The sequence below is a fragment of the Lycium ferocissimum genome, chromosome 11 (genome assembly GCF_029784015.1).
Source record: "Lycium ferocissimum isolate CSIRO_LF1 chromosome 11, AGI_CSIRO_Lferr_CH_V1, whole genome shotgun sequence".
Taxonomy (NCBI): Eukaryota; Viridiplantae; Streptophyta; class Magnoliopsida; order Solanales; family Solanaceae; genus Lycium; species Lycium ferocissimum.
The window spans coordinates 60,301,825-60,316,336 of record NC_081352.1 but is presented as its reverse complement, the minus strand read 5'-3'; positions in this window follow the sequence as shown (position 1 = coordinate 60,316,336).

The window sequence follows — 14,512 nt, the reverse complement described above, 5'->3', positions numbered from 1 at the left end:
TGGCTTTTAAAAGTGCTAATCTGCTAGTCAACCTATAAGATATCGGTTGGTTCGGTATCGGATTAGCAATTATCGGACGGTTATCTATGTGATCGGTTAAAACTAAGAGAAAATGAATGATAAAATCACATGTAGTCAAGGAAATTACCTGCCTTTAAAGTGACTCAAAATGTAATATTTTTACCTTATAGGTTATAAAGAAGATACTGATATCCTCCAAAAAAAGTGGATAGGAATATAACCAAGAAGATTGAAATGTTGGATTCAATATTAGTAAAAATAACGTAGCAAGTAGCAATATTTTTCCAAGAAAATTAGCAAAACTACAATATAGGCAAACAAGAAACAGGGAATGAACTATTTGATAGAAAATAACCAAAGTTTCACAATTAACAGACATAGAGATACATATTTTAAGTTGAGGCTTTAGCTTTAGGTTTACAAATTACAATCACAATACATATTTTATTTGTTAGGGGTAAGAATATAAATATAATTCTAACCGATTAACGGTTACCCGATAAGAAAATTGAGTAATCCGCCCCCGCACCGATAAGCTCGTTAACTATAAAATTTTAATCCATTCCCCAACCGCTAATCCGATAACGCAATACCATTGCCAATAAGCCAATTTTACGATTGGGTTATCGGTATAGTTGTTTTGGAATGTACCTCCTTTCGTAATAGGACTTGCTATATTTGCAAGTACATTTGGCAGTGGTTGTGAAACTTGAACCATCATCTCCTGTGAGTGGAGAGCCCCCACTCGCAACAATGATTAAATTGTAGTTGCATTAATTGAGGCTGTGACCGACAAACATCAACCATTTAAGCGAGTCAAGAAATTTTGGCTCCTAATAAGTTGTAGTATTTAAATTTGCGGATCAAACAATGAAATCTGATTATCAAATTATTCACAATACGTTGCAACCAACTTTTAATAGCACCTACTATTATCGTCTATAATAACAGAAATTTGATTCTATGCCTCCCTTAAATTTAAATAATTTGCTGTTAAAGACAATCTTTAGGACAAAAAGGGAGAAAATGTCATCAAATTTGGCCTCGGCCCTCACCAATAGGGTGTACAACGACAACTGACAAAATGCACCAAAATGGTAATTCGAGTCAAAATGAGAAAAAAGATCAACTAGTGGTTTGGTATTGAAAACAAAAATTCTATCATAATTGGTTTGGTTTGATTTTAACTAAAAAAGTCAGAACGAACCAAATCAATCTGGCATTACATGTATACAATTTTTACAAAAAATTATTGTAATTTATAAATATTTTCTGAACTTTTTCATAGTTTTTATCTTTTAACATATTATTTCAAATTTGGACTTAGAATTTTTTGAACTTTTTCACAGTTTTTGTCTTTTAACATAAGTTTTATAGCCTATAGATGTTAGTAACTCAGATAAAACTCAAATCGAAATCAAATCAGTACTAATGTTAACAAAAGAAATTTAATTCAACACTAGGAATGACGATAATGTTGGATATCTATTCCTTAGTTTTGTATTGGTTTAGACAGTGAAAATATATAACTTAATTTTATTTTTTTCTTTAATGACTAGCCATGTAGTTAATACTCATTAGCCGTACTTATTTTAGCATGATTTAGTACTTTTAGATTATGATCATTTTAATCATGACTTATTAATTAACAAGATTTTTTTTTAATTGGTTCAAACTGAATGTGGAATTGTGGATGACTATAGTAAAAGCAATCTTGATTCAGTAGGAGGAGGTGGGATTATTAGAGATCACACTGGCCAAATAATCTATTTTTTTTTTTTTTTTGAAATTGACTGGCCAAATAATCTATACTTTTGCAGAATTCTATAGGCGTTGCAGCAATAACTTGGCTGAAGCCAAAGCCATTTTGAAAGGCATTATTATATACGATGACAAGGGGCTTCACAATGTGGTGGTGGAATCAGATTCACTTCTGATCGCCAATATGATCAATTGCAAAATGATACCTCCTTGGTAATTAGACAAGTGATCAAACAGATATGGATGAACAGCATGAGGGCCAACTTCAAATTCACTCACATTTTTAGAGAAGGGAATACTACGACAAATCTCTTGGTTAATATGGGAGAGGAATACAAAAGTTTACTTAGCTTCAACAAAGCTCTTTCTCTTCCTTCAAAAGTTAGAGCTTCAATGAAGTTGGAATGTGAGGAAATTTCAAATTTCAGATTCAGATGCAAAAAGAACCATTGTTCTGATCAATGTCAATCAACACATCTGACTATAGCTTGATTTTAACTTCTCAGTATATAGTAGTCCTTAATGTTATTATAAATCATCTAAGGACTACTCAACCTAACTCTTTCGTACAATTCAGTAATAAGGTGGAATTTGCCAACCTTCACTATGTAACCGAGGCTGAGGTTTATGTCCTCCTTCGTGTAATTCTTGATTTTGGTATATACAGAATGAAGTTGCGCCTAACTCCTCCATCATAAATATGGATGATTAAGGGTGTGTTCGGTATGGAGGAAAATGTTTTCCTAGAAAATAAGTGAATTTCCACTTATTTTCTCATGTTCGTTTGGGTAGTGTAAAATAAGTGAATTTCTTACTTATTTTCTCATGTTCGTTTGGTTGAAAGAAAACGTTTTTCGAAAAATACTCATCCAAGCCTCACCAACTCCAACCCAACCCCATACCCCCCACCCCCACCCCACTCCCACCCACCCACCCCTATGCCCACCCCCTCCCTCTATTCTTTTTTTTGTTTTTTTGCACCCCCACCCCCAACCAGTCCCGTACCCGTAACCCATACACCACCCCTCCCCCCGCACCCTACCCCCCTCCCCCACAATTGAAGTTTTTAATTTTTTTCTCAATTTTCTACACGACCACATCCCCCATCACCCCCTCCCCCCTTGCGTGGAACCCATACCACACCAACACCCTCCCCTCCCCCCCCAACCCCAGCATTTTTTTTTGAAGTTGTTGATTGTCTTTTGCGGGTTTCTACACCCCCCTCCAAAAGTTTTAATTTTTAACCATGCAAACATTTAATTTTTATAATTGTCAACTTTTTTTCAATTTTTTTTTTGGAGGGGGGGGGGGGGTGTGGTGGGGTTCAAAAAAAAACCAAAACAAATGTCAAAACTTTTTTTTAAAAAAAATATTTTTTTGGGGGGGGGGGGGAGGGTGCGGGCGGGGGTGGAGGGTGGGGGGGGGGGCAAAACCAAAAAAATGTCAAAACTTTTTTTCAAAAATATTAATTTTTTTTTGGGGGGGGGGGGGGTAGGGGTGGGGGAGGGATAGGGTGCGGGGGTGGGGTGGGGGTGACTTTTTTTTCAATTTTTTTTTTTTTGTTTTGTTCGGGGGGGGGGTAGGGTGCGGGGTTTGGGTGGGGGGGTGCAAAAAACCAAAAATAATGTCAAAACTTTTTTCTAAAAAAAAAATTATTTTTGGGTGGGGTGGGGGGAGGGGGAGGGATGGCGTGGTGGGTGGGGGATTGGGAGTGGTTGGGGTTGAGTTGCGTGGTGGTAGGGTGGTTGGTGGAATGAACTTGTGAACTTGTTTTTCCTATTTTTATTAGGGAAGTCATTTTCCTCAATTTTGAGGAAAATATTTTCCAACATTTTTAATTTGACCAAACAAATAGGAGAAAATTGGAAAACATTTTCTGGAAATTGTTTTCCTCCATACGAACACACCCTAAGTTAAAAATAAAAATATTTGTTTTATGCAATTTCATTATCGTTTTTGTTGAATATTTTTGTAATGTCATCAGTCTTCTCTCATTTTGTGTTATTTTCTTAACAAACACCTTAGATAGGTGTATCTTATTACGACTAAGATATATTTGATGCACAAGTATATGTTTTGTATGAAGATTTTACCGGAAAATTTTTAATTTTTTTTTAAGAAAACTAAAAAACCCGAGGTCGAAAAACCCGGTTGTTTTTAGTTTGATTTGGTTTATAGATTTAAAAACTCGACCTATTGATTTGATTTGGTATTTGAAAAAAAAAAAATGAATTAAACCGGCTTATGTACATCCCCACTCACCAATACTTCTATTTTGAGAAACTGAAAAATATATATTAGTACTAATATTGTTCCAAAATATTACCGTCCATACTGATGTCTCTTAGGACATTTTGGTTGACCGTACTAGCTCGCATAATTACAAACACTATTCGATAGATAATTGAAAAAAAAGGCCATCGCTTCACGATCATCAACTAGTTTAGATGCAACAAAAACAGGAGGAATAACAAAATGGGTAGTCTTGTTCAACTCGAACTGCTTGGAAGCTTCCTTAGCTAGTAGATGTGCCACAATATTACGTTGGAAGTTATGTCTGACCACCGTTATCTTCCCCTTAAGCATTCCTGCAATCATATGTCTTGTAAATTTATTTTAACAATTTAATAATCTCAGTTGAATCAATATTTATTTTCAATTCGATGGAGTTCTCTATCCCCAGATATCTCAAGACCTTATCTTAGTGCAAGGAGCTCTGCTTGAATAGGAGATGTTGCATGGGTGCATTTATGAAAGCCTGTAATCTAATCACCATTATAGTTTCTGAAGACACCTCATGATCCTCCCTAAAGATTCTTCGCATTAAAACACTATCCACATAAATTTTATACCATCCCTTCGGTTTGTGCCGTTGATATTGCTCATTTAGAAGTGTTGATTAATTTCTTTTCAATCAGGATTTTGTATTCCACAGTATGCAACACAATAGTTTTCGGAGCGAGAGATACTGAAGTATTTTTATAGTTGTTATTATTCCTATTAATTGAGAGACCGATATAACAAAAGGAAAAAGGCCTTTTCAGGTAATATGACTCGTTGGTAAGATGATATTAAACTCCCTTGCCTAGTCCGTGAGTATAAAAAGACCTTTCATTTCATGTAATTGCTTGTATTTTATATTTCTTATTTTTCTTCTCATTTAGCATAACTGCATTATAATTTCAGTTTTGTAAACTAAAACTCCTAATATTAAAAAGAATGAGTCATTAACAAACTTGGCGTATAACGAGTGACGTTATTAGAGTAGAATTTCGTTGTTGAATGAGGTTATAGACTTATGTTTTCTCTTTCTTTTGAATTATATTTACTTAAGTTATATTGGAACTTATTTTATGTTATGATCCCTCACTTGTAGTTTTTTTTTATGTTGAAATGTGATATAAGAGTATTATGTTAAACTTGTTTGTTGAATTTTGAATTTTGAATTTACGTTATATTTTTGATTTCATTTTCTTTAGTATTATTGACTTGTTATTTGATATTGCATGTTGTTCATTTTTCACTTAGGATAGATTATTTTTTCATGTTAATCTTTTTGTCAATCATCCAGTCCATGATGTTCTTACAAATTATGTGCTTTTAATTTTTATATATCAATTAATTAAAATATTATTAATTTTAAAAATATATATTCATTATCTTTTATAATATTAGTTGCAAACATATGATTATTTATCAATATTCTTTCAAGAAACAATATGTATCAATCATAAATACTTAATTTAATATCACTCATAAAAGCACAGATTTGTCAAATACTAACTTTTAATTTTTGATAATTAAATTCTTATTTTTAAATCAATCTAACTGTGTAATTACACTTACATCATTTAAAAAGAAAATAAATTAAAATAAAAAGAAATAAATTAAAGAGTAACACGCAACAATTCTCGCTCCTTGAGAATAAAAGAGTGTAAATACTCCCTTGATTATGCTCAGTTCCATACTGGCCAAATAATTATGATTAGATAAACATGTCAAAACTGTATAATTACTTCCAATTATGCTCAGTCCAATTAAATTGCAGTATTTTTAGAAGTAAAAAACTTGTTTTTTTTTTTTCAAAAATAAAAAGCAATAGCCCGATATACAACATTTAGCTTGGGAAAACATTGTACATAATGCATCGACCTTGTATCAAAATATATAAAAGGTGTTTATACTCAATTATGAACTAAATCGGGTAATAAACTCAAAGATGAACTTCGTGCTGTAAATGTTTTCTCCCAGGAGAAATTATAATTATATTATAACTATATATAAGTGAGGATAGTGAAGTTTTGTAGTCCTCACATCATCACAATTCCAATAAGAAGCTTACATGTGGCTTTTTCAATTGACTTTTCCTTGCATATCTTTATTTTTCATTTTTTGCTCTCCTTCAAAATTTTAATACCATCCACGTGAATTTTTATAATTGGTTTATTGCACAACTTTTTTAAGAATCTCTTCTTGCTACTTATTGAGTTATTCCTCCGGTCCATATTATATGGTTAGTTTTAATTTTTATAATTAGTTATATATATATATATATATATATATATATATATATATATATATAATTAATACGGTATTTTTTTCTTCAAATTTACCCTTATTTAGATAAGTGAATTTTTATATAACTAAAAAATCATGTTACATGGGGGAGTTGGCCAAAAGGCCATTTTGGAAACTTATTTTGCCAAAAGGCCATAAGTGTTCAGAAATTGGTGCTTTAGCCACCATTTATGACATCAGCACCTCAGAGAATTGTTGTGTTAAATCCCAACCGTAAAGTTTTGAAAACTACACTTTGGTCCTCTCAGCCCCAACATTTTTATTAGCTGGAATAGAAATAAAAATAAAATATTTTCCTCCAAAAGCTCCCGTTTTACGCTTTTAAAGCGAAAATTTTGGCTTTTCACCGGATAATCGGTCTGACGACGGCAAGCTTCCATAGTTTAGCCATCGGTAGAAATCGTTGAGAAGGAGCTTTCCTCATTGTTGTAAAAGCTCACTTTTCCGGCGAAAATTCCGTCCTCATTCCGACATTCCATCACTTTTCCATTCAAATACCTCAGTTCGCAGAACCCAGTAAGAGCTTTTTCACGATCTTTTTGATCTGCGCATACGAGTACGACTCTCCGGTCGTAATAGACCACGATCATCAACGAGTCATCGACCAGGCATAGACCAAAGTCATAATCTATTATATATTTTATTATGGCGTCGATTGTAGAATATATTATGGTAGGTGGTGATTACATGGGTGAATGGGAGGAGACCCCAAAATGTTGGAATTGGAATTCTGTGAGCAAGGTGACAGTCTTAGATTGCCGTGCGTAATAATGGTACGTATAATGACTTGGTCACGAGCGTAATGGAAAGCGGGGAGTTAATTTGTGAGCCTAGCGACTTGCGCATTAGTTATATGATTAATGCTTTGCCCACTAGGGGAAAACCCTATCCTTCTTTCATAACGAATGATAGGCAGGTGGTATTGTACATGCTTGATGTAGGCACTTTGATGGTTCTAGGCCTCGTTTTAAGAATAAATGTTGTTGAGAGGTCTTAGTTGTTCACATCGGCACCGCCCCCCCCCTACGTAGACCACGGCCTATTTGCCGTAGTCGCCGGCCGATAAAGAAACGATGCAACATGAGGGCATGGGTGATCATTTTATGGATATGAATGATCCGATAGTGATGACAAAGGGTGATGGAAATGATGGGGGTGATGGGCGGCCACCAAGTGGTTCGCAAAGCAACCACAACTTCGGTGATGGAACCGATTTTTGCGTAGGCAAACATTTGAGAACAAAGAGTATTTAAAGGTTTTATTGAAGAAAGCTGCTGTAACGGTTCTTATTTACGCGGGGTGTGCAAAAGCTACTATGAACTTGTTGGTGCTCTTTCGGACTTTGTTTTGAAAAAAGAGTCGCCATCCAATATTTAGGAAATTAGGAATACCAAGGGTGAAGGGTTTATTCAAATACCGTGAAAAATCCTTCGTAATCCAGAGTTCTAAGTAAGGATTCTGATGATCCCCTGGGAAAGGTGTTAGGCGCCCCAGTATTAAGGATTCGTACTATACAGTTGACCTTCGAATTTCATTGTATGAGTATTTGCATGAACTGTCTATTTAGTGTTTATTCCCGCAAAAATCTTGTCATTTGCATATCATTTTGAGAAAAGAATTTGAATACGTTCCCTTTATATATAGGGTACATAGATTTGGATTTATAACACCTGGATAAAATAATCTCCTTTCGTATACAAAAAGTCGTCATCCTTTTACACATGTTATAAAAATATGAACTTGTTATGTTTTGAGTGTGTAATTTTGTCCATACTTAACTCATACTTTGTTGGATCAATCCGCTTAATACGTTTGGAACGCTTTATCCAAGAACTCGTATATACGAATGTTTTTGTTTTAAAAATATATGTCTTTTTTATAGGTTATGAAATTGGTCTCGGATTGGGGCTCGTAGCCAAAAATTACAATTTTCCATTTAAAAAGTCTGTTCGTTTTTCTTCTGGGCTTGGCCCAAATGAATTTGTGCATAAAGCTTTAAATACCCGTTGTCATCAATTCTTTATTCACGAGTGGGCTTTGGGCCATAATTCCCTTTTTGTTTTGCTGCACTTGGCCGCCTGCCTTATTTTTTCTAAAAAAAATCGGTGGGCTTCGACGATACTTTGCAGTTTTATCATTAATTTGATCAAAAATATTTATCCTTGGCATTATTTTGAAAAACAAAACTTCGTTTAATTCTTATGAAGAATATGTGCTTTGGGTTTTAAAACTCAGTCCGTTTTTAATAGAATTGTAACACTTGTGATTTTGAAAATATCCTCTTGTTCTTGTTAAACTTAGACTGTGTCAAAAATGGTTTGGCTGATTCATCTATTTTAATTTTGTCAAAATCTTTTTGCTGAATTTGGTTTTGAAAAAAAAAAAAAGATGTTTGGGGGACCCAAAGTCGACTAAACGGCGTAAGTACCGTTGTCCTAGGACATCTAATTCTAATCATAAACGATTCCAATATAGCGTGAGTTTTTACAAGTTTGCAAATACAATTACAACGAAATTATAAATAAAGTGAGAGCACAAGTAATTAATTAAATAAAGGGAAGGGGATGGCTAGGGGAGTACCAAGCCCCTAGTTAGCCATTTTCACCCGTGGCTAAGCCTTCTACGCATTCTCCTTTTGATAACAACTTCTCTTTTATTTTTCTCCGACTCGATGAATGTTTATAGGAATTGCCAGTTAGGCCTTGGACCAACAGGTTGGCTTCAGACCCAGCCCAAGTGGCCATGTGGTAGAGGAAAGGGGAAAAGGAAAAAAGGACCCGGTTAGTTTAAGGACCGTGAACTTATCACGATTTTATTTACACAAAAATCGCATGTATCACATATGTATATATGTATTAAACAAATTTATAAGTCAACAAAGTAAGGCAACTATGTATATATATGTATACTACAAGGCCCCACTGGCAGATGTTTTGATAACAAGGGGAGGGGAGAGTCGTCGCCTCCCGTATTCCCGATGCCGCACAAGTTCCAAGGAATTTCGTGAACCCCAGGCATGGCTGGACACCAGGGGGAAGGCTAAGACCAGGCCCCCACCCCAAATTACCTCAATCCCCACCAATGTAGCCACAAGAAAAATATGCAGATCACATAACATAGCTAGCCGTGTACATAAACACCTTGCGACCGAACGAGGCGGCCTTAATGAGCCTGAATGAACAAATACAAGTCAAGAATATATGACCAAAGATTAATCAAATAGAATTCCAGGGCACAGACTTGAAGGAACAAAAGCAGAACCAAACACACAACATGGAAGGGGCCTAAAACAAGCTAAAGTGAACAAACACAAAAGACCAAAGTATGTAGCTATGGGGGGAACAACACAGAACTACAGCACACCAATATAATGATAAGTAAAGCAAAGGGACAAGTCACATGATCCTTGATAAGGCAGCATAGACTATGGTATACAGGTGAGAGGTGGACAAGAATGAGAAATCAGGCCACACAGTCATGAGGGACACACAAAAACTGTAACTCACAAGAGAGGCAAGCTAGTACTAAAGCACATCACCATGAAATGGTTGAAGCAGGTTACACCTTGCAAATAAGAGGCACGCAAGGCAGACTAAGATAGGTGGGCATAATAGGGATAAAGGCAGGACGAGGTCCCCTCCTATGTCTAAGTTATCATGTACAGGACATAGAATCATACAAAGGTGGTTAATATAGCTAAGACACTCAGATAAGACATGGACAAGTCAAGTTAACATCCCAGTTTCACACTTCAACTAATCCCTTCCCCTTGTGTCTGACTTAAACACATATTCACACTTACTCTTCATCTGGTCAGGTCATCCATCACTCTAAACAGTACACTTAACTCTAAACTGGGACCGCATTTAGTCTAGGAGCAGCATCCATATAATCTCAAGGTTCTTTATAATGAACATACCACCTCCACAGGCCATAAAAGTGTCATGGGGTGTTTTATCTGAAGGGAAAAGGTGTCATAAACCAGGCTGCGCCTGGTTTTCCCTTTCTCCTTTCTCCAGGGCACCTTTAAAAGACTCATCTTAGGCCATGTGGCCTTAGTTCACTTTTAACCCCCCTTGTGATCATATAGGGATTTGTTTTTTAAATTATTCATAACCCAAAATCCAATCCAAAAGGTTTCACCAAAGCAGACCTATCCATACATCTTCACCTAAGCAGACCTATCCATTTTCACTAAAGTCTTAACCATTTCTCTAACTCATCAAGGTACCACTTAAACTAATTTAGAGGCATCAGGTTACTCAAGCCCTTTTGACTTCACAGCCTTACCACATATGGTCTACATTCTTTATAAGTCATGACATATCATAAGCCCCATTCGAACCAACCCCAGCGATGTACACAATTAGCAAGCAAATAGTAGTTTAGCACACAGACAAAGTATTCTCATAGAGGCCTAATGTCAAACCTACAGGTAGTGACACTAACCATGGAAGCAAACCATCAGAATCCAAAATCAGAGGTACAAAAGGGTCTATAAAGGACACAGCAAGCAAGTTAAGACCTTGGATATTACATTAATTTATTTCAGGAAAAGGAGCTTTGGAAGAGTCTGTGACTTAGAGCACATATTTAGACTTAGTGGTTTCAGCTCACAACCCTTTTTACAAAATCCTAGCATATAACAAACATGGCTGCTAACTAGGACTAATGTCAATTCACACATAGATGTACACTCAAGACATTCAGTAAGGAAAATGGACTTCGGGAGCATATTACGTAAGCAATCAGTCAAAAAACAGTCTTGAAACAATTTTAGTCCCTAGCAATGACTCTTCAACTGTTTAATCTAAGCAAATCCTTTCAAAAGAAACAAGAAGAAAGGGAGGCAGGTTTATAGCTTGGTCAGGTTTTAACAATTAAGGACTCAATCATCATCACAAAGAAACAGGTTCCCAGGTGCAAAATATAGGTGCACAAGTTAAGGAGAATTAGAAGGCACACGATCATAGGTAGAAGTAAGTGGCAAGCACCAAGGTTGATACTTAGTCCCTCTATGACACTGGCTTGGATCACCACTAGTACACTCTCTAATCCTATTTCCTTACCAACACCTAACTCAAACAACAGAACACAGACAACCAAATCCCTCAGATTAAAAAACCCTTTTTAGAAGACATAGTAAAGACATAAGACTCAAACTTTACAAGCACTTGGCAAAATATTATTCAAATCTAGGTGTACCCTTTCCCCCAGATAAGGTTAAGCCTTCCTAATCAACCTGAGGTTCTTATGTGTCCCAGGACCATGAGAAAAAAGTTCAGAAGAATGAGAAGAAGCCTCAAGGTCCTGAAAGGGAAGCAGGACAGGGTGGGGTCATCACCTCCGCATCTCCTTTTCCTAAATCTCCTTTCAGTAAAAAGGGATCTTGGGTTCCACTGGTCACTGGTCACTACCTCCAGTTCATACTCATACCCCAGTGAAAACACTAAGGGCCATAGGAAGGTTTAGGACAACTTAACACTATCACAAGGCTACCACAGTTGACTCATTGAACTCTATCAAAACTTTAAAGATTTTATGGCCAAGTTACAAGCATGATCACTAAAACAGACCCAACATAAGTATTTAGATGACAATGACAAAGACTAATTTTCAAAGGCAATCTCAATACATGGTTCTAATTAGGAAATGATTTTATTCTTTTATACCACACAACATCTCAAAGCATATTTGTCCTTCTTTAGGACTAACTCACACATGATGAAGCAAGATAGACTTAAATACCAATCATTTTAACTTTACAAAGTCCTAAATATCTTCTTCTTAGCCATGACTACTTGTTCATTTAAAGAAATTCAATCCATAACATCCAAAAGTAGTACTAAATAGCTTAAAGTAAAAACAGACTTGTACCAAGGCTTTCCCATTATTCCCCTTTCTTTTTTTATCCTCTTAATTCTCAAGTGTTAGGTAATCAGTCTTGGAAAGGTGATTTTTTTACACATAGCACACACATGGACACTTCCACACATGGTGAAACAAGATAGACTCACACATAATCAATCTTTACATTTTACGTGTATTTTATGTTAACCTGTCAATCCTTAAAGTTCTTTCTTAATGCCATTCTTTCGGATTTGGCATCCCATTACTAAATTAAATCAAGTATAACTATTATCACCACTTAACAAACATATTTCACTAGTTGTTTGACCATTTTAGACAAGATAAAAGTCCATTAAAAATTTTGTCCGGAGTCCGTTTTATTAACGGTGTCAAAGACCCTTCAAACCGCCTTTGAAGTGCATTCTTATTCACAATACCACTCGGAAGATCGATTCAAACAAGTCCTAATAGTCATTATCTAAACCAAATTGTCACAATCGGGAGCAATCAAACAAGTGTGGGATTAATGAACACTTTAATCGTAATTGACCCGAAACCATTGCTTAAACATCGAAATAAGCACGTTATTAACATAGAATAAAATATCAACCTTTAAACCAACCTTTAAACCAAGCATATTACCAAATGGAATAAACAAATTCAAACCAAGCATCTTACCTAATAATATTTAATCACAATTCAAGCCCAGAAATCATTGCTCAAGCATCAAAATAAGCATATCACTAGTGCTAAACTACATTTAGCTACACATATAACACTTAACCGTACCAAGCTATCATTAATGTAGACAGAAACCTAAACAAAGAAATAAAATAATAAATTATTACCTTATTTGAGTGCAACCGGAGCAATAATTGACCTCGAGCCTACTTTGTGCTACCAAAACCAAGCTCAGCCACCAAATACCAGGCACAGAAAAGAAATAAAAATTTTAGAACTAGGTAAGACTCGAACTTTTTCAGTTAAAGCCTAATAACACTGATGAAACTTAAATCTTGGGCAAAACTCAAAGTTCAAGGTTCTTAAAGGGTGTCAAACTTCATTTTTCAGTGAAGGATGGGGTTCTATTTATAGAACCCCCAAAGCTTGTCTCAGAACTTACAAAGCGATGTGGGACTTGTGGGTTTTCCACAAGTCCTCACTTGAATTAAATCATACACGGTCCAAATTGAAAGAAAACAAAATCAACGGTTCATTTTCATTCTATACTACTGTAAATCGACGGAAAATAAAAGAAATGGCAAAGTTTGTACCTTAAGGGGGATGTTTGGCCCGATTTTGTGGAGAAAATGTGTGGAAAAGGACGAAGCCATTAATGCTTCATCCTCTCCTCTGATTTCCCGTGTCACACACTCTAAATATGATGGGACGCGATGAGGAAAAGCGGGGGTGAGAGGCAATGGTGGAGGCGGCACTAGGGTTTTGAAAATGAGATCCCTAGGGTCTGTGGAATAAAATGAGGAGGAGGTTATACGTAATCCCCCCTTTAAAAGTTCTCGGTCTTTTTAAAACACACACACACACACCTGAAAATGTATATTTTGCATATACATAGTGCATATATATGTATGGAGGGTCAAAAAATGGATTAAAATGGGAAAAAATATCAATTAAACAAATTATTTTAAGCATGATCAAATTAGGACTCAATTAAAAAACACACTATTAAAGCCATTTTGTAGAATGGACCCAATATTTAAATTTAATTCCAAGGGAAATTTTTAATTAAAAAACATAAAAAACAAATTAGAGTTTAGGGAAAAAGGTCAATTCCTTTAATTACTCAAATTACCTTGGGCAATAAATAGAATAAATCATTTATTAATCGACTTTTCCCTTTAAATTTAACAATTAAGTAAATAAATATTCAAAAATTTTTTTTGCTTTTAATTAATTCAAAAATACTCCTAAATGCCATGAAACATCAATTAATTTTCCAAAAATTTATAATGTTCAAAATCTCTTCATCAATTTGGGGTGAAATATTGTCTTAATAATTTTTTAAAAAAATTAAAATTTTTTTAATTTTTTTTTTTATTGTCCAAACTGGGTATTTAAAAAAATTAGGGGGTCAAAAACTAGGTTCAAGCAAATAAAGACCGTTTTTTTTTAAACCCAAAAAAGAGTAAAACAAAAATTATAGTAAAGCCCTCCCGATTGTTTGGATGTTCGGGGAAAAAGTAGAAACTCATAGGTTTTATTTACAAGTCTTATATCAAGGGGGTTGAAAACCCACGGCCCTAAACATGCCTTGGGAGCTCTCCTTGCATCTTTGACGAAT